Raw genomic sequence first — 26443 nt, forward strand, 5'->3', positions numbered from 1 at the left:
ATCTTCGTCTGAGTCATGCGTATCCTATGCGCCATCTCAAATAGAATTAAACTCATCCTCGTGCAGGAGGAGGTTGAATTCATTTGCTGCATCACCTCGCACCACAACCCAGAACCTATTTCCCTCCCCAGATCAATTCCTCACACTTAGTCTTGATCCTCATCACTGTGCCCCCTCCTGCTCCCCAACTACCTATATACATTCCTCATCCTACCCTCCCCCAATTCATCAGGGAGTGCAGTTGCTTCAATAACCTGTACTCCAGTAGCTTGGTGAATGCCCTCCACTCCTTTCGTGCAAAGTCCCTGCATATACCTAAACTCACTACCCCTCGAAAATGCAAACCTCTCCCACAGCTCACCCAGTCCCACTAAATTCCCCTCCGAGAACGTATCCCTCACCCAGCTCCAGCTCCCCCTCCTACCACTTCCCATACACCCCGTCCATTCCCCCCCGGCTTAAACCTGTGGATCCTACTCACATTCTTTCCAGCTTAAAATGATTCCCCAAGTAGTTCCATTCTGTAGCACAATCAATCACTGACGAGGCGAGAAGAGATGAAGTCAATCGATGGCTTTATTACGCAGACTTGTTCCCCGGCTGCTGGGAGAACCTGGGTTCTTATACTCTGCCATACTGGGTGGAGCCAGCAGGCGGCAGATCCAATCAGGACCCAGTGTCTGTCCACCAATAGCCTCTCGGCATCACTGGGTACCGTACTACCCCTAATACATACCACCACATTCACCCCTTGTTAAAAAAGAACCCGGCGTGGTGGTGGGTCGCATGGTGGTAGGGGTTTACAAAGTCAGTACTGGGATTCCATTAACACAGTGGCTATGCATCGATATCAACGGTTAACTATTTACAATGCCGCTTTTACTGAGCTACTGAATTATTTACAGATCTTGCTTTGTCACGCAGATTCAATGAGTCGAGTGGGTGCCTTGGTCGTCCTTGCGAATTGACTCAGCTCCGGTGGTGGTGCAGGCGCTGGCTCGGGCACTGTCGTCTCTGGGAGCATCGCGATGTTTGTTCCTGTTTCACGACTCCTGGGCGGGCACGGAAGGAGGACCGATCCGCCCGGGAAGGGAGCGAATGTGGGGCCGGCAGGAGGGAGGCGGTGATTGGTGTTGGGGGGGAGTGGGGAGCTCCGGTGGGCGCCAGGTCCCGCAGGGAGACCGTGTCCTGCCGGTCGTCAGGGTATGCCGCATAGGCGTATTGAGGGTTCGCATGGAGGAGATGAACCCTCTCGACCAAGGGATCCGACTTGTGCACCCGCACATGCTTTCAGAGCAAGATGGGTCCTGGGGCTGCCAGCCAGGTCAGAAGTGACGTTCCGGAGGAGGACTTCCCAGGGAAGACAAGGAGGCGTCGTGAGGCGTTTGATTAGTTGTGGTACACAGCAGCGACCGGATGGAGTGGAGGGCATCCGGGAGGACTTCTTGCCAACGGGAAACTGGGAGACCTCTGGACCGTAGGGCCAGTAGGACGGTCTTCCAGACCATACCGTTCTCCCTCTCTACCTGACCGTTCCCCTGGGGGTTGTAACTGGTCGTCCTGCTCGAGGCGATGCCCTTGCTGCGCAGGAATTGACGCAGTTCGTCACTCATGAAGGAGGACCCCCCTATCGCTATGGATGTAGGCGGGGAAACCAAACAGTGTAAAGATGGTGCAGAGGGCTTTAATGACCGTGGCCGTGGTCACGTCGGGGCAGGTAATGCCTCCAATGCCGCACAGCTTCTACTATGGCTTGGGCTTCCTTTTCCACTGAGGAGTGGCGGATTTCTGAAGCGTGGAGGGTACGGGAGAAAAAGGCCACGGGTCTGCCCGCTTGGTTTAGAGTGGCCGCCAGAGCTACGTCAAATGCGTCACTCTCGACTTGGAAGGGGAAGAACTCATCGATTGCGTGCATCGTGGCCTTTGCGATATCCGCTTTGATGCGGCTGAAGGCCTGGCGGGCCTCTGTCGACAGGGGAAAGACGGTGGACTGAATTGTGGGCGGACCTTGTCCGCGTAGTTGGGGACCCACTGGGCGTAATAAGAGAAGAAGCCCAGGCAGCGTTTCAGGGCTTTGGAACAGTGAGTGAGGGGGAACTCCATAAGGGGGTGCATGCGTTCAGGGTCGGGGCCTATCACTCCATTAAGCACTACATAGCCAAGGATGGCTAGACGGTCGGTGTTAAACATGCGTTTTTCCCTGTTGTAGGTGAGGTTCAGGGCGTTAGCGGTCTGGAGGAATTTGCGGAGGTTGGCGTCGTGGTCCTGCTGGTCATGGTCACAGATGGTGACATTGTCGAGGTACAGGAACGTGGCCCGTAAACCGTGCTGGTCAACCATTTGGTCCATCGCCCGTTGGAAGACCGAGACTCCATTAGTGACGCCGAATGAAACCCTTAAAAAGTGGTAGAGCTGCCCGTCTGCTTCGAAGGCAGTGTACTTGCGGTCGCTCGGGCGGATGGGGAGCTGATGATATGCGGATATAAGGTCCACGGTGGAAAAGACCTTGTACTGTGCAATCCGATTGACCATGTCGGATATGCGGGGGAGAGGGTACGCATCTAGTTGCGTGTACCTATTGATGGTTTGACTATAGTCTACGACCATCCTCTGCTTCTCCCTGGTCTTTACAACTACCGCTTGAGCTCTCCAGGGACTGTTGCTGGCCTGGATTATGCCTTCCTTCAGCAGCCGCTGGACTTCAGACCGGATAAATGTTCGGTCCTGGGCGCTGTACTGTCTGCTCCTAGTGGCGACGTGTTTGCAATCCGGGGTGAGGTTCGCAAACAAGGAAGGCGGTTCCACCTTGAGGGTCGCGAGGCTGCAGATAGTAAGTGGGGGTTTAGGGCCGCCGAATTGGAACGTTAAACTCTGAAGGTTACATTGAAAATCTAACCCTAGGAGAGTGGGAGCGCAGAGGTGGGGAGGACATAAAGTCGGTAATTTTTAAACTCTCTCGCCTGCACCGTTAGGTTCGCGATGCAGAACCCTTTGATTTCTACGGAATGGGATCCCGCTGCCAGAAAAATCTTGTGAGTACTCGGGTGGATTGAAAGAAAACAGCGTCTTACCGTATCCGGATGCATAAAACTTTCTGTGCTCCCAGAGTCGATCAGACATGGCGTTTCGTGCCCGTTAACCAGCACCGTCGTCGTTGCCGTTTGGAGCGTCCGGGGCAGCGACTGGTCCAGGGTCACCGAAGCCAGTCGCAGTTGCTGCATCGGGGCGTTTTCTTCAGGCCCCGTGAAGCCGTCCATGCTGGGGTCCTTGGCTGTCAGTCAAGATGGCAGCGTCCACGGATCGCACGCGGTCGGGGGCAGACAAAATGGCCACACCCATGAATCGCACGTGGCCGGAGGGTCACAAGATGGCGGCACCCAACCCCCCCGCATGGAGTACGGGACCCAAAATGGCGGCGCCTATTGGCCGCACATGGATCGTTGGGGGGGTTGAGTCTGTGGTCCCAGTTCTCCCCCAGAGATTGCGGCGACCCCCCGGGATTGGCACACCACTGAATAGTGTCCCTTCTTGCCGCAACTATTACAGATGGCCGAGCGGGCCGGGCAGCGCTGCCGGGCGTGTTTCGACTGGCCGCAAAAATAGCAGCGGAGCCCCCCCGGGTGGTCTGGTGCTCTGGCCGTGCAGGCTTGCGGGGGGATGGGGGGTGCCGGGGAGTCAATCGCGGCGGGGGTCCACGGAGCCCAAGGGGCTGCCGCGCGGTCGGGGGCGTAAGCGCGGGCATTCTGCGAGGCCGCATCGAGGGAGGCCGCAAGGGCCCGTGCCTCCGTGAGCCCTAGTGAGTCTCTCTCCAGCAGTCACTGGCGAATTTGGGATGAGGTCATACCTGTTACGAAAGCATCCCTGATTAGGAGTTCCGTATGTTCGTTAGCCATCACCGGTGGGCAGTTGCAGCTCCTTCCCAATATTAGCAGCGCTCTGTAGACCTCGTCCAGCGATTCTTCGGGGATTTGCCGTCTCATCGCGAGTTGGTGGCGTGCGTAGACCTGGTTTACGGGCCGAATGTAGATCCCTCTCAGCATGGTAAGCGCCGTCGGGAAATCCTTCGCATCTTCGATGAGTGTGTAGATCTCCGGACTCACCCTGGAATGCAGGACCTGCATTTTCTGGTCTTCTGTGGGTCTGCCGGGGGCCGTTCGGAGGTGTCCCTCAAAGCACGTTAGCCAGTGTTTAAACGTGGCCGCTGAGTTTGCTGCATGGGGGCTGATTCGCAGACACTCCGGGGCAATCCGGAGCTCCATAGTCCTTTAAAGTGTGCGTAATAAATTGTAGCACAATCAATCACTCACGAGGCGAGAAGAGATGAAGTCAATCGATGGCTTTATTACGCAGACTTGTTCCCCAGCAGCTCGGTTACAGCATGCGGCTGCTGGGAGAACCCGGGTTCTTATACTCCGCCTTACTGGGTGGAGCCAGCAGGCGGCAGATCCAATCAGGACCCAGTGTCTGTCCATCAATAGCCTCTCAGCATCACTGGGTACCGTACTACCCCTAATACATACCACCACACATTCGCTGATCATCGACTGCACCACTGGACCACTTGTGCATCGTGGCCCACTCACCGGTCGTCTGAATCTCCAAATACCTCAATCACTCCCGAGCCACCTTGAACAGTAGCGCCACCAAATTAGCCCTCCACCACACCACAATCACTGGAAACACCTTGAGCTGGATTCTCCGATTTTGGGGCTAGGTCCCTTGCCAGGCGTGGGATCGGTGGCGTTTTACGACAGAAACAAATGCGTAAAATGGCCAACCTTCTCCGTTTGGCTGGGGGCTAGCATCAAGGCAGCGTAGAACACCCTTCTCTAGCTGCCCATACGTCCTGGAGAATTGCTGGGTCCGCGCATGTGCATGGTGGCGGCCTGTAGCGGCCACGCCGTGCAACAAGGCGCCGGTCGCTTGTAGACCCTGCCTACGAAATAGTGACCCCCTCTTTGGCCGGCTCGAGTGCCCAGGCCACCCTCCTACAGTGACCCCAGCCCCTGGCAAGTTCCCCCCTGCCAGCGGATCGGCCCTCCCCCGACTGTGGCAGCGCTGGACTGAGTCCACAACTGCCACGCCGAGCTCCCGACGGATGTGACCATGAGAGACGCACGCCGTCGGAAACTCGGCCAGTCGGGAGCGGAGCATCGGGGGATGTGCCTCAGGCAATGTCCTGAGGCTGTTGATACATTGTGCGGCGTACTCTCAGAGTATGCCGCTTTAGAGAGGGCGGAGCATCATGACAGTGGTGCTGCCCCGATTTGGTCGTAAACTTTGATTCTCCGGCCGATTGGCGAATGTGATTTCGGCATCGGCGACCGGGGAATCCCGCCCCTTGCTTTTCCCTGCATTTAGCTCATACCTGGAGAAGGCACCAAACTCTCCAGTAGGCCCATGATTCTCCCCATACTCTCCAGCGGGTCCGACGCAAAGAACAGGTCACCTGTGTACAACGACACCCGTTGCTCCCTGCCCCCCTCTCAATCCTCTGCCATTCAGCAGACCCCCAAAGGGTCGTCGCCAAGGGCTCAATCGCCAGCGCCAATAACAATGGCCACAGCGGGCACCTGTGCCTTGTTCCCCTGTGCAACCCAAAAGACGCCAAACTCATCTTGTTCGTATGCAGTCTTGCCACCGAGGATGCATAGAAAAGACGCACACATGCCACAAACTTTGGTCCAAACGCAAACCTACCAGAATTTTGAACAGGTACATGCAGTCTACCTGGGCAAAGGCCTTCTCTGCATCCATAGATACAATACCCTCCATGTATCCGCCCCCCCGATGGAGTCATAACTACATTCAACAGCCCCCTGATTTTGCGAGAGAGCTACCTACCCTTCACAAAACCTGTTTGATCCTCAGAGACCATCTCTGGCACACACCCCTCCATCCTACCCGCCAACACCTTCACAAGTACTTTCACGTCTGCATTTAACAAAGAGTTGAGTCTGTACGACCCACAATCTAGTGGATCCTTCCCCTTCTTTGGGATCAATGAAATCACGCCTATGAAAGCGTCGCTAGCAACTCCCCCCCCTCTCCACCGCCTCACTGAACAGCCCCAACAGGGGGCGGGGCGGGGGGGGTGGGGCGGGGCGGGGGCAACTCTGTCACAAACACTCCGCTGGAAAGTCCGGCCCCCGGGCCTTCCCCGTCTGCATTCCCCTGATACTTTCTATCAATTCCCTCAGCCCCCGCGGCTCCTCCAATGCCTGTCTCTGTCCCTCCTTCAGCTCTGGGAACTCCAACCCGTCCAGGAATCCTCCCATATTGCCCGCCTACCAACCCGGCTCAGCTTTGTACAACTTCTTTAGTACCCCCTAAACATCTCGTTTATCTTTTCCGGCTTCGACACCACGTCCCTATTCTCCACCTGCACACTGAAAGTTTCCCTAGGCACCGCCTGCCGCTGCATTTGGTGGGCCAGCATACGGCCCACCTTCTTTCCACACTCATACTGCACTCCCCCTCATCCCCCACAGCTGCGCCACCATCTTTCCCATCGTCACCCGTGCAGCCTCTTCCTGTCCATCAACAACTCCCTCGTGGGGCCCTTGGTTTCTCCTATTCACCTCCACTATCTCATCTAATAGCCACCTGTGCTTCTCCCTCCTCCTCCTATCACTGTGAGCCTTAAACAAAATAATCTCACCTCGAACCACCGTCTTCAACACTTCCAGAACATGGCTGCGACACCTCCCCATTCTGATTAAGCTTCACAGAGTTCCCAAACGTCAGTCTCACCTTTGCAGAAAACACCTTGTCCGCCAGAAATCCTGGATCCAACCTCCACCTGCCCGGACCTAGGACACATCGAGACAATGTGATGCATGGTCCGAAATCACAATTCCTGCATACTCTGCCCCACCACCCCCATCAGCACCACCCAAATTGCCACAAAAAAAAATCAATTCTAGAATACACCTTATAGACTTACAAGAAAAGGAGTACTCCCTTCTTGGTTCCTACACCTCCACAGTTCCACCATCCTCATATGCTCCAAAACCCTCCCAGCTCCTTCGTCATCCTCAAACTTCCCATCGACTTGAGGCTCAACCTGTCCACCTTCGGCTCCGTTACATAGTTGAAATCAGCTGGTGCATATCCAAGTCCAAAACTGCCCCCAGTAACCCCTTTACAAACCACATTTAGGCACGTATACATTAACTAACATCATGATGCAGGCAATGGGGAGGTGCCAGGACCAGCTGAATCAGATGATGCAGAGGCCTCTGGAGCTCATTCCAGCTGCCTCTGTCCAATGAAGTCCCCCAAGGCCCGACGGACACCGTCAGGGAGCAGGGAGTGCTGGAGGCCGACCCGGTGCCTTCTACCAAGGATGTGGAGATGCCTGCGTTGGACTGGGGTGAGCACAGTACGAAGTCTTACAACACCAGGTTAAAGTCCAACAGGTTTGTTTTGATGTCACTAGCTTTCGGAGCGCAGCTCCTTCCTCAGGTGAATGAAGAGGTATGTTCCAGAAACACATATATAGACAAATTCAAAGATGCCAAACAATGCTTGGAATGCGAGCATTAGCAGGTGATTAAATCTTTACAGATCCAGAGATGGGGTAACCCCAGGTTAAAGAGGTGTGAATTACATCAAGCCAGGACAGTTGGTAGGATTTCGCAGGCCAGATGGTGGGGGATGAATGTAATGTGACATGAATCCCAGGTCCCGGTTGAGGCCGCACTCATGTGTGCGGAACTTGGCTATAAGTTTCTGCTCGGCGATTCTGCGTTGTCGCGCGTCCTGAAGGCCGCCTTGGAGAACGCTTACCCGGAGATCAGAGGCTGAATGCCCTTGACTGCTGAAGTGTTCTCCGACTGGAAGGGAACATTCCTGCCTGGTGATTGTTGCGCGATGTCCGTTCATTCGTTGTCGCAGCGTCTGCATGGTCTCGCCAATGTACCACGCTTCGGGACATCCTTTCCTGCAGCGTATGAGGTAGACAACGTTGGCTGAGTTGCACGAGTACGTACCGCGTACCTGGTGGGTGGTGTTCTCACGTGTAATAGTGGTATCCATGTCAATGATCGGGCACGTCTTGCAGAGATTGCCATGGCAGGGTTGTGCACACAACCCTGAGAAACCCTCACTTCCACCTCCTAACCTCTTTGGACACTAAGGGCAATTTACCATGGCCAATCCACCTAACTTGCACGTCTTTGGACTGTGGGAGGAAACCGTAGCACACAGAGGAAACCCACACAGACACGGGGAGAACGTGCAGACTCCGCACAGTGACCCAGCGGGGAATCGACCCTGGGACCCTGGCGCTGGGAAGCCACAGTGCTATCCACTTGTGCTACCATGCTGCCATAGCAGCAGAGCATGGATACCTAAGAAGATTAAGGATAACTGAGTGAGCACTGGGCACATGGTTTGGGGCGGTTGGGGGGGGGCACTATCTGTAGCTAAGGACAATGAATGTTTTGAATGTTCAGTATTAAAACATGTTACACCTGATACACGTGAAGCCTCTGTCACGTTATTCTTCACAGTGGGACGGCCCGCACCCCCACCTGCTGTTGGCCTCTGTCCCCCTGAGGTCTTCGCTTGTGCACTGGAATGAACCTGTTGCATAAACGTTCAGGGCTGTGGTGAGCTTCAAGGTCACCAGGAATAGGAGTCCTTCTCTTCAACAGAGTGCCAAGTCGGCGAGGAGGTGGCATAGGTGCTGCACCGTCTCCTTATTGAGACGGTGCCTCCTGCAGCACATGCAGTTCGTCATCTCATAAAGCGGCCAAAGATGCCGGTACACCTTGGGCCTTGGCATCCCACTCTGGGTCCCTCTCCGGTCTGATGGGTGGCCGTATCTGCAGGGTGTTCAGTGGCACCCCCTGCAAATGAGAAATTGCCTTGAACCTGCGCCGACGCTGCTGCACCGTCTCCGGCATCTGGCCGTCTGGGCTACCACCAGCACAATGAATGCTGCCGTGGCGGGGTCGACAACACCATCCATCTTGGTTGCTGTAAGGAATCGGAGAAGGAGAGAGACCGACAATCAATTAGGGCTTACACCCCAGGACCCTCAAATCCCCCGAGCCTCCCCATCCTTGCGTGTCTCGCCTTATCTCATGGCGCCATCCACCGAGCCAGTTGTGCTGGAGGACCCCACCCTGCACACTCACTCTGACCACATCAGGCACCCGTGGGCCCAAGGCACGTGGCGGGGAACACACTGGGGACCGTGCTCAGGGACCCTCCCCCATCCCAGACTTGCCCTCTGGTTGTGGGAATATCCCCAGTGCTGAAGTCCACCTCTTGAGTTTGTGATATGGTGTTGATGCCCCAGGGTTCAGGCAAAGTGTCCAGGCCTCACAGTTTTGCAATAAAACTGGTCTGAGACATGTACCCACAAGAATGCACCTGAGAATATTTTGTTTATTAAACGGTAACAGTAACAAAGATTTGAAAATAAACTACATAACATTCCACAAATCACATTTACCATGAAACAGTAAAGAAACATCACCATTCCATATTGGTACCAATACAAAATTATATCAGCTAATTTTCACAAAAATAAACGAACACAAGATATCACCTCTTGTGAATACTCAACAGAAACGGACGATAAGCCTGAGAATGTGTTATCATGTCAAAAACATTGTCATAGAAATAATCTGTCCATCAATGTGTGACGTGTTCCACGTATCAGTGTCATTCTCCATCCAGGAGCCGCAGCTGTGCAGCCCCTCCCACACAGCCCAACGTCCCTGGAACCAAATCCTGGCATCCAAATATTCCACTGACGCTCAAGGTGCAATTGAACATTCTTGACTTTCAGCATGTGTGTGGCAACACGGTGGCACAGTGATTAGCACTGCTGCCTCACGACGCTGAGGACCCGGGCTTGACCCCGGCCCTGGGTCATTGTCCGTGTGGAGTTTGCACATTCTCCTCATGCCTGCATGGATCTCACACCCACAACCCAAAGATGTGATTGGCTTCGCTAAATTTCCCTTAAATTGGGAAAAAAAAAGAATTGGGTACTTTCAGCGGGTGTAACGCACAGTGACGTGCCAACTACATGCAGCACTCATCACACCAGCTAAATACACATCAGCAATCTGTGAAATCTGTTCTTCAACGGCGTTAGCAGGTGGCCAATTTGGAACAATGTCACGCACCATGTCCCGCAGCATCTCCTTCTTCAAATCTGATTGTCTGCTGCACTCATACTTCCCCCTGAAGTCGGCGTTCCAGAACCCAGTTATCTTAGAAAAAATTGTCCTTGTTTCTGACTACGGAAAAGGAAGGAAACAGCAACATCAGCCTCCAGACATTTGCAGCCACCAGCAGGAGCAAGCAGCAAACACAACCTGCAAATATTTCAGTTTACTGACTGTGTCAAAATACAGAAGACAATACAATGAGGACACCAATCACTTGGTACCCAGAACACCATGCCCCCCGGCCTACATCAGTGGAAAGGCACACAGCCCAGCCCACCAGAAAAGGCTACTCCAACATAGAGCACGGTGGAGGAGAGACAGAAACATTCCACCCCACCCAAGAGGGACACAGTTCAGCCCAGAACAGGTCTGGCATTTTATAAACCAAACAAAATACAGAGCAGCCACTGAAGGAGGACACAAGCAGGCAGGAAGAAGTCACCAGCCATACACCAAGGAAAAAAGCCAAAGCAAAAAACAAAGGAACAATGCCACCAGCTACCGAGGCAGTGTACCCCAACTCCCTCCCCCCTGACCCCCAGCCGACCTATGTCGCTGAAAAGGCACCCAATGCATGTACAGGACAGTATGTGTGTGAACATCAGTGTGTGCATATCAGTAAGAGTGTGCATGCATAAAGAGTATTTGCGTCAATGACTGCGCATGCATTCCTGTTAGAGTCCGTGTGCGTCAGATCAAGCAGCATAGACCACCGGAAAAGGTCATGCCACTACGGGCACATTGGAGGAGCTGGTTAGTTCCAGGGAAGTTGTTAGATCGGGCTTCCATTTTGTTAATGAGATGATGACTGCCCTTAATTAGTCTCAATTGGTCTCCCGCCACACCTAGGCGACATCCGTAACCCACCAACAGGAGTGGGCCAGTTAGATTGCAAACCGATTCACGCCTGGCACTGATCCCGATTTCGGCATCTCCCAGCATTTAACTGCAGTGCATGGATCCGCGCCTGGTGCAATGCGGCCATTAAATTGCGTCCATACTCTTTTTGTTTCAACAATTAGGATATCTTGTGAATTTTTATTTAAAAGTATTGTAAAATAAAACTATTTTCGAACAACCATGATAGCATAATTAGTATTCTGTTTAATTGAGCTACTTCACAGTATTTACTTCAAATTTTGATTCATTTAAGGAAGTGGCACATCCCACAATTAGCTTTAGTTGCTATTTAAAAATAGTCATATGACACCGAAACAACCTGATAATTGAAATTTTCAATTAATAGCAAAAGCTTTTCCTTCTGCAATGATGTGCAAGCTTGGGCTTGAAAAGTTAGAGACATCTCTTTATCACCAGTAACTATTGTTTGCATTATTTTCACAGTAACTTCATTGCAGTGTTAATGTAAGCCTACTTGTGACTCTGGTGAAGGTTATTATTGTTATGTTAGATGACCAGTTAGATCCAGATTGAGTAAATCAGTCTGAAACTTGGAAAATATATTCAAGTAAGAACTACTGTGTGGAATTTATTTTACCCTTTGTGAGCCTATTCCTTTATCGTTTCATGTTATATTATCAGAAAGCAAAGCTAGGATAGAAGAATAACGCGTTATTTTCCATTTATTCATAAAATGTGGGCATTGGTGGTTAAGCCAGAATTTATTGCGAAGCCTCTGTGCCCTTGAGAAGGTGCTAACATGTTACTTTCTTGAACTTGGTGAAGGGACTCCCACAATGCTGTTACTCAGGGAGTTCCAATATTTTGATCAAGGGACATTGAAGGATTGCTAACATAGTTCCAAGTCAGGATGTATTTGGAAGGAACCTTCCATTTGTTTCCATATGGAGCTGCTCCCTCGTCTTTCCAGCAACAGAGGTCATAGTTTTGAAACACTACACAAAGCTGTTTCTTGATATCAAGTGGAGTGAAATTGGTTGAAGGCTGGCTTTTGTAATGGTGGGGAGCTCAAGAGGAGACCAAGATCCACTCAACATTTTGGGCTAAAGATGGTTACAAATGCCTCAGTGTGAGGAAAACAAAGCTGGATTTAAGGGATTTATATTTTTATGTGTAAACACAAGAAATAAGGTGTCATTTTATTTGGGTTTAATTTAATGTTTGTGTTCCTGAAAGGGTAAAACCTATAATAACATTCCTGCTGGACAAAGGTATTTGTATCTGTGGGGGTTGGATTCAATTACGACTGTATTCTATTGTGCTTAGAGAAGGTTCAGTGTGAAGAGAAAATAGAAGTAAGTCGTTGCTTAGCAACATGAGGCCACTTTCCAGAGGGATGGGCTTTCCTTTGTTAGTTTTAACTGGAAGCCAGGGCAGTTGGAGACAGGTCACTGGGGAGTAACCAGCTCTGGGGAACGAGGAGATGCTGGACAAGGCAAGGGATTTGTAAAGATACAGGCTTCCTAAGGAACAAGATATAATACAGACAACCAGGGAAGTGGGACAGAAAGAATGTTTAAGATGACTGGAGTTAAGAGAACAGCGACAAAGGTATTGCTTAGAAGAATTCAAGGAAAAGAAAACAAAGGGTTCTGAGTCAAAGAGACAATTGCAGTAATCATATTTAAAGTGGGAAAGCAAGACTTCAGATGTAAATCAAAAGTGATACCAATTTAATACAGTCTGGGAATTGAAAGTGATTGGGAACAGTTTGTACAGCAGTCAAGACAAATAAATCGAAAAGGGGTTGGTGTAAAGCCTGGACTGGATTCACTGTTAAAGTTGGAGCAAAAGTTTGTTTAAAAGTGCCATTTAGAAAAGCTGGTCTGGATTTTGGAATGAAAACTGTTCAGGAAAAGCATTATTTTGAGAGAAGATGTTGAAGCGTGTTTTTAGGAAAACTTCACAGACACTAACATGGGTTCAGAGTGGAGTGTTTATTTGACCACAGCTAATCTGTGTGATTGAAAGGGACTTTGTGTGTCTCTTTCTCCTACTACTTGGCACAAACATGCTATTTTCTTTAACTTCCAGTCTCCCTCAGTAACCTCCAGTAAGCAAGTTATCTGCCATGAAAGAGAAGATGGAGAGCTAACAAAATAACATGTTACCTCTAATTGAAAACGCATGCTGCATCTTGTGTCCCCTCAGGCACTTAACAGGCTAGTGGTGGGCCTTTTGTGTGAAACCATTGGAGTTGAGATGTATTTTGTAATCCATGTTAATCCTAGAATCTGTGTGTATTTGTTACGATAAAGGGGAGTGAAAGAGTACTGTATTATAATCCAGTTCTTCATGTTTCATAAATGTTGTTATCTTGTTGTTAAAACTAATTAGCTGTCTTGTGACTCTGTTCCTTCACATTTTATAAATTACAAGTTATGGGGCGGGATTCTCTGACCCCCCCCCCCCCCCCGCCGGGTCGGAGTGGTTTCCGCTCCACCGGCGGCACCCCCCACCCCCCCCCCACCCCGCCGATTCTCCGACCCGCGATGGGCCGAAGTCCCGCTGCTGGAATGCCTGTCCCGCCGGCGTGGATTAAACCACCTTTTAAACGGCGGGACAAGGCGCTGTGAGTGGGCCCCAGGGTCCTGCAGGGCGATCTGGCCCAGGGGGGTGCCCCCACGGTGGCCTGGCCTGCGTTCGGGGCCCACCGATCCGTGGGTGGGCCTGTGCCGTGGGGGCACTCTTTTTCTTCCGCCTTCGCCATGGTCTTCACTATGGCGGAGGCGGAAGAGACACCCTCCCCTGCGCATGCGCGGGGATGACGTCAGCAGCCGGTGGAGCGGAAACCACTCCGGCGCGGGCCCAGCCCCTCAAGGTGAGGGCTTGGCCCCTAAAGGTGCGGAGACTTCCACACCTTTGGGGCGGCCCGACGCCGAAGTGGTTCCCGCCACTCCATCACGCCAGGACCCCCTGCCCCGCCGGGTAGGGGGAGAATCCCGCCCATGGTCTTTTGAACCAGAATTCCATGCTGGGATCTTCCCATCCCATTATAACATCAAATGGGATCATAACATCAGTTCTGGCTCTTAATTCAGTCTGTCAGGATTCCTCCATCCGTCATTGAGGAGAGGGATATTCGTGGACTCTACTCCTTCTGCTGGTTGTTTAATTGTCCACTACCTTTCACACCTGGATATTGTGAAAGATAATGGACAAGTTCATGTGAATACAGAGAAAAGGAGAGCCCATGTATCAATGTAGCTAGATTAAGAACTCAGTAAAGGTTGTGAATTTGGAATTGTCTGAATTGCAGAAAAAAGAACCAAATTATATCTTTCATGGCAGATAACTTGCTTACTGGAGCTTTCTGAGGGAGACTGGAAGTTAAAGAAAATTGCATGTAGGTGCCAAGTAGTAGGAGAAAGAGACAATGAATCGATAATTAAGAAAAATTGAATCAGTTAGAAAATAGGAGAAGAAACAATTAAATGCTAAACTTAAAACTCTTATTGGTCGATGCTGATAGTAAAATCAAACACTTTACAGGCAGGAGAGTGTCTGTCCATTTGCTGCTGAAGTTATTCCTCTGTATGGAATGTTCGTGCAGCATTGTCAACATAGAGCAACTCTGCTGAGGAATTGATGAGGCTTTGTCCTGGATCTCAGATGAGTAAAGCTAAATGGTGTTCTGTCAATTCTGGTATGTAAGTAGACAACATTTGTAGGTGATCTGAAGACATATGCCAGCAGAAAAGAGACGAATATTCCAAAGAGTGCCAGTGCTAGTGCCAGAACACAAAGCTGTTTGTGTAGATCTCTAAGATGTTTCCCTGCCACAGCCAACCTTACCCATTATGTTGTCAATGAACGAGAAGATCACATTGAGCAGCTTCAACTGTTAGCCAATGTCCTTCAGCAGCTCAAATAAACTGCCTCTGCTTGCATGGTTGAACATCTTGATTAGATCGATGAAGATAATATATTTAGTGATTTCTATTGTTCACAGCATTTCTCTTGCAGCTTCCAGACTGAGGCAAACATGTTGAATGGGGATTTTCCTGTTCTGACACCACACTAGGATTTAAGATGGGTCCATTCAGACAAGATCTATTGTTCTGCAGCCTGAGGCAGGGCAACACGGGAAGGTGCTTTTCCCACAATGCTCAGTAGAGAGATGCCTCAATAGTTGTTATAATTGTTGCAGTTGACCCTATTATTGTACAGAGTCACACCTTTGGGGACATCGGGTATTCTGCCAAAGTTGCAGTCAGTAGTCATTGGCGCGCTGCCTAGTAGTCTGTAAACATTACTTCGAGTGGCTCTTGAGTGCATTCAAAGTGTTCTCACTTGATCTCTCATTTAATTAATGAGAGCGGACTGCTTGGCTTCAATGAAAGGTTTCATCACAGTGCTGTTAAACCTCAGACCAGTCTGCATTCTTTCACTCTTACTTACTGTATGTTGTGATTGTAGATAATGGGCTGGATTCTCCAGCCTCCCAGCCACATGGCTCCACGGCAGCGGGAGGCAACGCGATGTTAGCTGATGGCAGGATTCTCTGCTCCTGCCGATGTCAATGGGAATTCCCGTTGAAGCCACCCCATGCCACAGGGAAACCCATGGGCAGGGGTGCGCTGCCAGCGGGACCAGCGAACGGCCAGAGAATTCCGGGCAATGTCTCAAAGTATGTTTCACTTGACTTTTGCCAAAGAGCACCTGGTCAAACAAGTTGAGGAACTGTTTGTTTTTATCTGGTTAGGCAGCATTTCTATTTTAAATGAGAGAAGGTTTAAGAGTTTCATCCTCTGCTTCAGCACACCAGGAAGTGACCTGTATCACATTCTGTGGTAGAACAAAGAACAAAGAAAAGTACAGCACAGGAACAGGCTCTTCGGCCCTCCAAGCCTGCGTCAACCATGCTGCCCGTCTAAACTAAAATCTTCTACACTTCCTGGGTCCGTATCCCTCTATTCCCACCCTATTCATGTATTTGTCAAGATGCCCCTTAAATGTCACTATTGTCCCTGCTTCTACCACCTCCTTCGGCAGCAAGTTTCAGGCACCCACTACCCTCTGTGTAAAAAACCTGCCTCGTACATCTACTCTAAACCTTGCCCCTCGCACCTTAAGACCATAAGACATAGGAGTGGAAGTAAGGCCATTCGGCCCATCGAGTCCACTCCACCATTCAATCATGGCTGATTTCAACTCCATTTACCCGCTCTCTCTCCATAGCCCTTAATTCCTCGAGAAATCAAGAATTTATCAACTTCTGTCTTAAAGACACTCAACGTCCCGGCCTCCACCGCCCTCTGTGGCAATGAATTCCACAGACCCACCACTCTCTGGCTGAAGAAATTTCTCCTCATCTCTGTTCTAAAGTGACTCCCTTTTATTCTAAGGCTGTGCCCCCGGGTCCTAGTCTCCCCTGCTAATGGAAACAACTTCCCTACATCCACCCTATCTAAGCCATTCATTATCTTGTAAGTTTCTATTAGATCTCCCCTCAACCTCCTAAACTCCAATGAATATAATCCCAGGATCCTCAGACGTTCATTGTATGTTAGGCCTACCATTCCTGGGATCATCCGTGTGAATCTCCGCTGGACCCGCTCCAGTGCCAGTATGTCCTTCCTGAGGTGTGGGGCCCAAAATTGCTCACAGTATTCTAAATGGGGCCTAACTAATGCTTTATAAAGCTTCAGAAGTACATCCCTGCTTTTATATTCCAAGCCTCTTGAGATAAATGACAACATTGCATTTGCTTTCTTAATTACGGACTCAACCTGCAAGTTTACCTTTAGAGAATCCTGGACTAGGACTCCCAAGTCCCTTTGCACTTCAGCATTATGAATTTTGTCACCATTTAGAAAATAGTCCACGCCTCTATTCTTTTTTCCAAAGTGCAAGACCTCGAACTTGCCCACGTTGAATTTCATCAGCCATTTCTTGGGCCACTCTCCTAAACTGTCTAAATCTTTCTGAAGCCTCCCCACCTCCTCCATACTACCTGCCCCTCCACCTATCTTCGTATCATCGGCAAACTTAGCCAGAATGCCCTCAGTCCCGTTATCTAGATTGTTAATATATAAAGAGAACAGCTGTGGTCCCAACACTGAACCCTGCGGGACACCACTCGTCACCGGTTGCCATTCCGAAAAATAACCTTTTATCCCAACTCTCTGCCTTCTGCCTGACAGCCAATCATCAATCCATGTTAGTACCTTGCCTCGAATACCATGGGCCTTACTTTACTCAGCAGTCTCCCGTGAGGCACCTTATCAAAGGCCTTTTGGAAGTCAAGATAGATAACATCCATTGGCTCTCCTTGGTCTAACCTATTTGTTATCTCTTCAAAGAACTCTAACAGGTTTGTCAAGCACGACCTCCCCTTACTAAATCCATGCTGACTTGTCCTAATCCGACCCTGCATTTCCAAGAATTTAGAAATCTCATCCTTAACAATGGATTCTAGAATCTTGCCAACAACCGAGGTCAGGCTAATTGGCCTATAATTTTCCATCTTTTTCCTTGTTCCCTTCTTGAACAGTGGGGTTACAACAGCGATTTTCCAATCCTCTGGTACTTTCCCTGACTCCAGTGACTGTTGAAACATCATCACCAACGCCTCCACTATTTCTTCAGCTATCTCCTTTAGAACTCTAGGATGTAGCCCATCTGGTCCTGGAGATTTGTCAATTTTTAGACCTCTTAGTTTCTCTAGCACTTTCTCCTTTGTGATGGCTACCATATTCAACTCTGTCCCCTGACTCTCCGGAATTGTTGGGATATTACTCATGTCTTCTACTGTGCAGACTGACGCAAAGTACGTATTCAGTTCCTTGGCTATTTCCATGTCTCCCATCACAAAATTACCAGCGTCATTTTGGAGCGGCCCAATGTCAACTTTTGCCTCCCGTTTGTTTTTAATGTATTTAAAGAAACTTTTACTATCATTCCTAATGTTACTGGCTAGCCTACCTTCAAATTTGATCCTCTCTTTCCTTATCTCTCTCTTTGTTATCCTCTGTTTGTTTTTGTAGTCTTCCCAATCTTCTGACTTCCCACTACTCTTTGCCACATTATAGGCTTTAACCTTAAACCTACGCCGTCTAGTAATTGACCCCTCTACCCTGGGAAAAAGTCTCTGACTATCCACTCTGTCTATGCCCCTCTTAATTTTGTAGACCTCTATCACGTCACCCCTCAACCTCTGTCATTCCAGTGAGAACAAACCAAGTTTATTCAACCGCTCCTCATAGCTAATGCTGTGTGTGTTGAGAATACCAGTCAGATCTGGTGATCAGCTGATCCAGGTGGTGCTAATGCCATGATGTTGGATGTCACAAATTCACCTTGTGACATGTAGGGGCAAAGCTTAAATAACCTCTGTCTATTCTCATTTATCTTCCCCAGGCCATGATGTCTGAGGTAGGAGGTCCATGTCTCATGGGCCCTGCCCACTGTTGTATTGAGATCCCTAGATAGGGAAAGATGTTCTCATTTAGGGGTTCTGCTACTAGCAGTGTCAAGCTCCTGATAGAATTGTTCACTTTAGTGGAGCACAGAGTTGGAGGATAGATATTCATGAGATTAACAGGTGGTCCTGTTTACGTTGAGAGGCAGATGGAGGGAACACGTTCTGAACATTTTGTGAGAGAACTGATCATTGAGAATAGCATGTTCGTTGAAGCAAAGAGGCTTACACTTTACTCACACGTTTTCACCACACTCTTCCCCTGCCTGATTATTTCCCAACCCTAATTGCCCTTGAGGAGATGATGGTGAGCTGCTTTCTTAAACCCTTGAAATCCATGGTACACCCACAGTGCTGTTCGGGAGGGCATTCCAGGATGTTGACCCAGCGACAATGAAGGAACAGCGATATAGTTCCAAGCTGGCATGGTGGGCAGAATTCTCCAGCCTTTCTCACCAGTTGGGTTATCCAGTCCTGCCAAAGTTGACCTCCACTGCTGGTTTTCTGACAGTGGCATAGGCAAGGATTGTAATTCACCATCATCTTTGGCAGGACTGGAAAATCCTGCCAGGAGCCAATGGTGACTCCTCCCCACTGCAGGACATGGAAAGGCCAAAGAATTCTGCCCAGTGGGCGGCTTGGAGGGGAATTTCCAGGTGATGATGTTCCCATGTATCTGCTTGCCCTTCTAGATGGTAGAGGTCTGGGATTTGGAAGGTGCTGCCTAAGGAGCCTTGGTGAGTTCCTGCAGTGCGTCTTGAAGATGGCATGCTGCCATTGTGCATTGGTGTTGGAGGGAGTGAATGTTAGTGGATGGGATGCCAATCAAGCGGACTGCTTTGCCCTGGATGGTATCAAGCTTCTTGAGTTTTAAAAGAACAAAGAACAGTACAGCATATGAACAGGCCCTTCGACCCTCCAAGCCTGTACCGGTCATGATACCACTCTTGGCCAAAACCCTCAGCACTTCCTGGTGCCGTACCTCTCGATACCCATCCTATTTAGGGGCGGCATGGTAGCACAGTGGTTAGCACTGTTACTTCACAGCACCAGGATCCCAGGTTCGATTCCCAGCTTGGGTCACTGTTTGTGTGGAGTCTCCCACTGTCTGCATGGGTTTCTTCCAGGTGCTTCGGTTTCCTTCCACAGTCCAAAGATGTACAGGTTAGGTGGATTGGCCATGCTAAATTACCCTTAAGTGTCCAAAAATAAGGTCAGGTGGAGTTACTGAGTTACAGGGATAGGGTGGAGGTGTGGCCTTCAGTAGGGTGCTCTTTCCAAGGGCCGGTGCAGACCGATGGGACGAATGGCCTGCTTCTGCACTCGACATTATATAATTCTATGATCCATGTATTTGTCGAGATGCCTTTTGAAAGCCATTAATGTATCTGCTTCCACAAGCTCCCCTGGCAACACGTTCCAGGCATTCACCACCCTCTGTGTAAAAACACCTGCCTCGCACTTTCCTCTAAACTTTCCCATGGACCTTAAACATTTGTCCCCTGGTGACTGACCCCTCCACCCTGGGAAAGAGTGCCTGCCCAGCCACTTCATCCATGCCTCTCATAATCGTGTAGACCTCTATCAGGGCACCCCTCAACCTCCGTTGTTCTAATGAAAACAGTCCGAGTCTATTCAGCCTCTCTATCTAGTTAACACCCTCGAGACCAAGAAACACCCTGATAAACCTCCTCTACACCCTCTCCAAAGCCTCCACATCCTTCTGGTAGTGTGGCGACCAGAATACTCCAAGTGTGACCTTACCAAAGTTCTATACAACTGCAGCATAATGTGCCAGTTGTTATACTCCCCAGCCAATGAAGGCAAGCATTCTGTATGCTTTCTTGACTATTCCTAAGAGTTTTGCCATTTACGGCATATTTCCCCGCTACGTTAGACCTACCAAAATGCGTTTCCACACATTTGTCTGGATTACACTCCATTTGCCATTTATCTGCCCAAGTCTCCAACCTATCTACATCCTGCAGTATCCTCTGACAATCCTCAACACTATCTGCCAGTCCACCTACCTTGGTGTCATCCACGAACTTACTAATCAGACCAGCTACATTTTTCTCCAAATTGTTTATGTACACTGCAAACAACAGAGGCCCCAGCACAGATGCCTGTGGAACACCACTAGTCACAACCTCCATTCAGAAAAACACCCTTCTACTGCTACCCTTTGCCTTCTGTGACTGAGCCAGTTCTGTATCCATCTTGTCACCTCACTTCTGATCCCATGTGACTTTGTCTTTTGTACCAGTCTGCCATGAGGCACCTTGTCAAAGGCTTTACTGAAGTCCATGTAAACAACATCCACCGCGCTCCCCTCATAAATTATCTTTGTCACCTCCTCTGCACAGTGCCGCAGTGGTTAGCATTGCTGCCTCATGGCTCCGAGGTCTCAGGTTCGATCCCAGATCTGGATCACTGCCCATGTGGAGTTTGCACAATCTCCCCATGTTTGCATGGGATTAGCCCCCACAACCCAAAGATGTGTAGGGTAGGTGGATTGACCACACTAAATTGCCACTTAATTGGAAAAAAATGAATTGTCACCTCCTCAAAAAAAAACTCGATCAAGTTAGTGAGGCACGACCTCCCCTTCACAAAACCATGGTGTCTATCTCTAATAAGTCCATTTGTTTCCAAATGGATATAAATCCTGTCCCTGAGAATTCTCTCCAATAATTTACCGACTACCAATGTGAGACTCACCGGCCTATAGTTTCCTGGGTTATTTCTGCTATTTTTCTTAAATAGCGGCACTATATTAGCTATTCTTCAGTCCTCTGGGACCTCACCTGCAGCCAATGAGGATACAAAGATGTCAGTTAAAGCCCCAGCAATTTCCTCCCTTGCTTCCCTCAGTATTCTGGGGTAAATCCCATCTGGCCCAGGAGATTTATCTACCTTAAAGTCTTTTGAAGCACCTAATCCTTCCTCTTTTTGATGTCAACATGATTCAGACTGTCCATGCACCCTACCCAAGAATCATCTTGCACAAAGTCTTTTTCTTTGGTGAACACTGATGCAAAGTACTCATTTAGTACCTTCAATTCAAAACTGTCCGCACCTGCGCACATCAATAAAAGACGCAAACCGGCAAAATTCCGTTCTGTGCATGCGCAGGAAACCGAAGCTGCACATGCGCAGTTGAGAAAAGACGCATTGGACAAAGATCGTTCTGCGCATGTGCAAGCCACAGCTGCACAGTTGAAGAAAAAGCCCACAATGCCCGATGATCGATTTGCGCATGCGCAATCGATTAGTACGCATGACGTCACGAGCATTATGACGTCAGGAGACTCCGACCATGCCCAGTTAAAGGGAAAATGCCTGCAAATCAGAATTAAGACTCTTAAAGATACAAAACCCAAAACTTTAACCTCAAGAGACACAACATGCCTGAACTTCAACAAAACGTTGAAAATAACTTCCACAGCACCACGGAACTAATAATTTGCAACATAAAAAGTGAAGAGCAAATTAATAAATCCAAAACTGATGAAGATGATTTGTTAATAGAGTGAAGAGCTCAATAACAAATCCAAAGCCAAAGAAAATGATTTGTTAATTAAAAGTGAAATGTTCAAAAACAAATCCAAAACCACAGAAGACGATTTGTTTATCAAAGAATACTGCTCAGACATGGCTGAGTTATTCAGATATGATCATAATACCATCAGCAACACGGTTGAAAAGCGAACACAACTCTACTCATGGTAGATGAATCCAATACCATGATGCAATGGCAGATCGTTGATACATTGGATGACAGCAACCTGTCAAATAGCCAAGAAGAAAACAACACCACACAGATAGTACTGCCCGACTCCATTGAGGGAGCACTGATCGACTCCACAGAGAGAACACTGCACAACTCCACACAGAGAGCGATGAAAGACTCCACAGAGAGAGCGACGCAGGCCTCCACAGAAAGCTCATTGACAGACTCCAGAATGGAAGCAATTAAAGACTCCAGAGCGATAACCATGCATGAAGAAGACCAGGAAGGTCTATCCACCTTATTTGAGCAACCAGAAGCAGACTATGAAAGTCCACCCAGCTCTTGTGAACAACAAAAAGAAGACAATGAAAGTCTACCCAGCTCATTTGCACAACAAAAAGACGATGAATGTCCAACCACTGTGTGTACGAATAGTGACACAGTGATCACAATCAGCATACACGATGTGCAAGATCACAGGGAGACTGACAGATCTCAGCTCACCTGTACAGAAGCACTCAATAATTAAAGTAAAACTACTCTTGAGTCAGTGAGACCGCATCAATTAAAACCTCATCCACTCTTGACAACCCACAAGAACCTGAAATCTTGACTACATTGACTCCAGAAAAGGAGCACCAAGAGATCAATGGGGAAGCTAATCAACCAGAAATGACTCCAGTAGAGGAGGAAAAATAGATCAACGATGAAGCAAATCAACCACACATGACTCCAGAAGAGGAGCACCAAGAGATTAACAATGAAGCAACTCAAGCAGAAATGTTTCCAGAAGAGGAGCACCAAGGAATCAAACAGGAATCACATCAACCACAAAAGACTGATGTCACTAGAATCAATGCAACAGCAGATCATTCTCACAATCCTCAAGTCAAAAGGCTCGATGAAACATCAGATACCACAAAGGACACTGATACCAATAACTTTGAGAATGACTCAAATTATCCACATGGAACAGTCATTGAGCGCAACAAGAACAACTACAAAAACTACAAGAACAACAACAAAGACAACAACAGAAACAACAAGCATGACAAAAACAACAAAAACAGAAGCAGCAAGCATGACAAAAACAACAACAATAACAAAGACACAAACGACAGAAACAACAAAAACAACAACAATGAAACAACGACCTGTACAACATAGTACAACTTTGCATATGAGGGACAATGCAACAGCACAGTCCAAAACAATGGCAAGAGTACAAACATAACATGGCATGACAACGAATCTCACAAATTCATATATGCTCCACAACAAACAAGCAAACCAGTTTTCAAGGCAGATGCCATACAGAATCAATATCGCAAGCACAGGAAAAAGTCCAGGTCAGACAAGGCGGATGACATCCAGAATCAATACCGCAAGCACAGTAAAAAGTCCAGGTCAGCCAACAAAGATGACATCCAGAATCAATACCGCAAGCACCGGAAAAGTCCAGGTCAGACAACAAAAGTGATTCGACCATTCAAACACTCATGGTGACTTGTTGGTCACTTAAACACAAGAACACTATGACGTTCGCAAAGAAATTACAATATCAACATCGTCACCTCAACAACAGAAGAAGAAAGAAACTCAACCGAATAAATATATAAAGTTTGGACTCATAAAATATTTTATAATGTTTGGACTCCTAAATATTAATTGGTTTTGTATAATTCTCAATATCATCATAACTTGTACATATCATCATTTAGCGACCTGTTTTGTACAATTTTCCTTAACACCGTACAGAAAATATGTAAAAAACGAAAAGGGGGGATGTAGTGATCTGCACATCTGCATGGATTGGATTTGTTTATTGTCACGTGTACCGAGGTACAGTGAAAAGTATATTTCTGCGAGCAGCTCAACAGATCATTAAGTACATGAGAAGAAAAGGGAGTAAAAGAAAATACATAATAGGGCAACACAACATATACAATGTAACTACATAAGCACTGGCATCGGATGAAGCATACAGGGTGTAGTGTTAATGAAATCAGTCCATAAGAGGGTCATTTAGGAGTCTGGTGACAGTGGGGAAGAAGCTGTTTTTGAGTCTGTTCGTGCGTGTTCTCAGACTTCTGTATCTCCTGCCCGATGGAAGAAGTTGGAAGAGTGAGTAAGCCGAGTGGGAGGGATCTTTGATTATACTGCCCGCTTTCCCCAGGCAGCGGGAGGTGTAGATGGAGTCAATGGATGGGACGCAGGTTCGAGTGATGTACTGGGCGGTTTTCACGACTCTCTGAAGTTTCTTGCAGTCCTGGGCCGAGCAGTTGCCATACCAGGCTGTGATGCAGACAAATAGGATGCTTTCTATGGTGCATCTGTAAAAGCTGGTAAGAGTCAATGTGGACATGCCGAATTTCCTTAGTTTCCTGAGGAAGTATAGGCGCTGCTGTGCTTTCTTGGTGGTAGCGTGAACGTGGGTGGACCAGGACAGATTTTTGGAGATGTGCACCCCTAGGAATTTGAAACTGCTAACCATCTCCCCCTCGGCCCCGTTGATGCTGACAGGGGTGTGTACAGTACTTTGCTTCCTGAAGTCAATTACCAGCTCTTTAGTTTTGCTCGCATTGAGGGAGAGATTGTTGTCGCTACGCCACTCCACTAGGTTGTCTATCAGCTTGGGGGCTGTTTAGCACAGGGCTAAATCGCTGGCTTTGAAAGCAGACCAAGGCAGGCTAGTAGCACGGTTCGATTCCTGTAACAGCCTCCCCGAATAGCAGCCGGAATGTGGCGACTAGAAGCTTTTCACAGGAACTTCATTTGAAGCCTACTTGTGACAATAAGCAATTTTCATTTCATTTCATTTCCCTTCTGTATTCGGACTCATCGTTATTCGAGATCCGGCCCACTATGGTCGTATCATCAGCAAACTTGTAGATGGAGTTGGAACCAAGTTTTGCCACGCAGTCATGTGTGTACAGGGAGTAGAGTAGGGGGCTAAGTACGCAGCCTTGCGGGGCGCCGGTGTTGAGGACTATTGTGGAGGAGGTGTTGTTGTTCATTCTTACTGATTGTGGTCTGTTGGTCAGAAAATCGAGGATCCAGTTGCAGAGTGGAGAGCCAAGTCCTAGGTTTTGGAGCTTTGATATGAGCTTGGCTGGGATTATGGTGTTGAAGGCGGAGCTGTAGTCAATAAATAGGAGTCTAATGTAGGAGTCCTTGTTTTCGAGATGCTCTAGGGATGAGTGTAGGGCCAGGGAAATGGTGTCTGATGTGGACCGGTTGCATGTATACAAGGGGTTAATGTAAATACACTACAACTAAGTAACCACTAGAGGGAGCACTCGAGAGGTATAAAATAGACAGACAGAATCCAGGATCCCACTCTTCACAGGAACGACAGCTAGTGAGCAGGACACAGACAGACAGCTCTCATGCAACATCTAGTATAAGCTCTGGAGAGAGAATGAACTTACTCAATAAAGCATTTACTTGAACTGGAAGACTACGAGCTTTATTCAGACAGAAGAAATAATATACACTTATTGAGCAGAGAATCTCAGCTCTAAGCACTGATTGAAGCAGATATTTTCAGATAGTAAAGAAAAGGAACACAAATGAGAATACAAGAATTAAGGAGAGGAGTTTAAAATAACCATCAGGAAGGCAAACAGAAGTACCAATCAAATGATCAAGTGATATAAAAATATAATTCAGCTTGTCTCCTCTGTACCTCCCTATCCCCATGTTGATTTGTCTCCAAAAATCTATCAACCTCAACCTTAAATATACTCAACAACTCAACATCCACAAACCTCCAATGGTAGAGAATTCTAAAGTCTGAGCGAAGAAGTTTCCCCTTATCTCATTTCTAAATGACTGATCCTTTATCTTGAAACTATGACTCCCAGATCTAGATTCTCCAGACAAGGGAAATAAACTTCAGCATCTTCCCTGTTGATGGGTGTACCCTACATCAAATGGATGCAGCAGTTCAGGGAGGTGGCTCATTATTGGAATGGTGGAAATTAGGGTTGTACAAAAAATATTGGACCAGCCAGGATGCCCACATACCATGAACAAATTTTAAAAAGCCATTCTTAAAAATGTTATTTATTTCAATGGTTTCACATCTCATTCTTCAAAACTAAAAAGAATATGGATCTATTCTATTCAATCTTTCCTCAAGGAACGACACATCCCATCAATTTAGGCAAT

At 48.3% G+C, this 26443-nt stretch overlaps 1 protein-coding gene across 2 annotated transcripts in view; it reads left to right on the forward strand.

Moving 5' to 3' along the window:
* The window catches only part of tenm4 (teneurin transmembrane protein 4), a 3407721-nt gene that overhangs the window by 2118208 nt on the left and 1263070 nt on the right, over nt 1-26443 (forward strand). The window lies entirely within an intron of this gene.

This window comes from Scyliorhinus torazame, chromosome 15 (genome assembly GCF_047496885.1).
Source record: "Scyliorhinus torazame isolate Kashiwa2021f chromosome 15, sScyTor2.1, whole genome shotgun sequence".
In the NCBI taxonomy this organism is placed as follows: domain Eukaryota; kingdom Metazoa; phylum Chordata; class Chondrichthyes; order Carcharhiniformes; family Scyliorhinidae; genus Scyliorhinus; species Scyliorhinus torazame.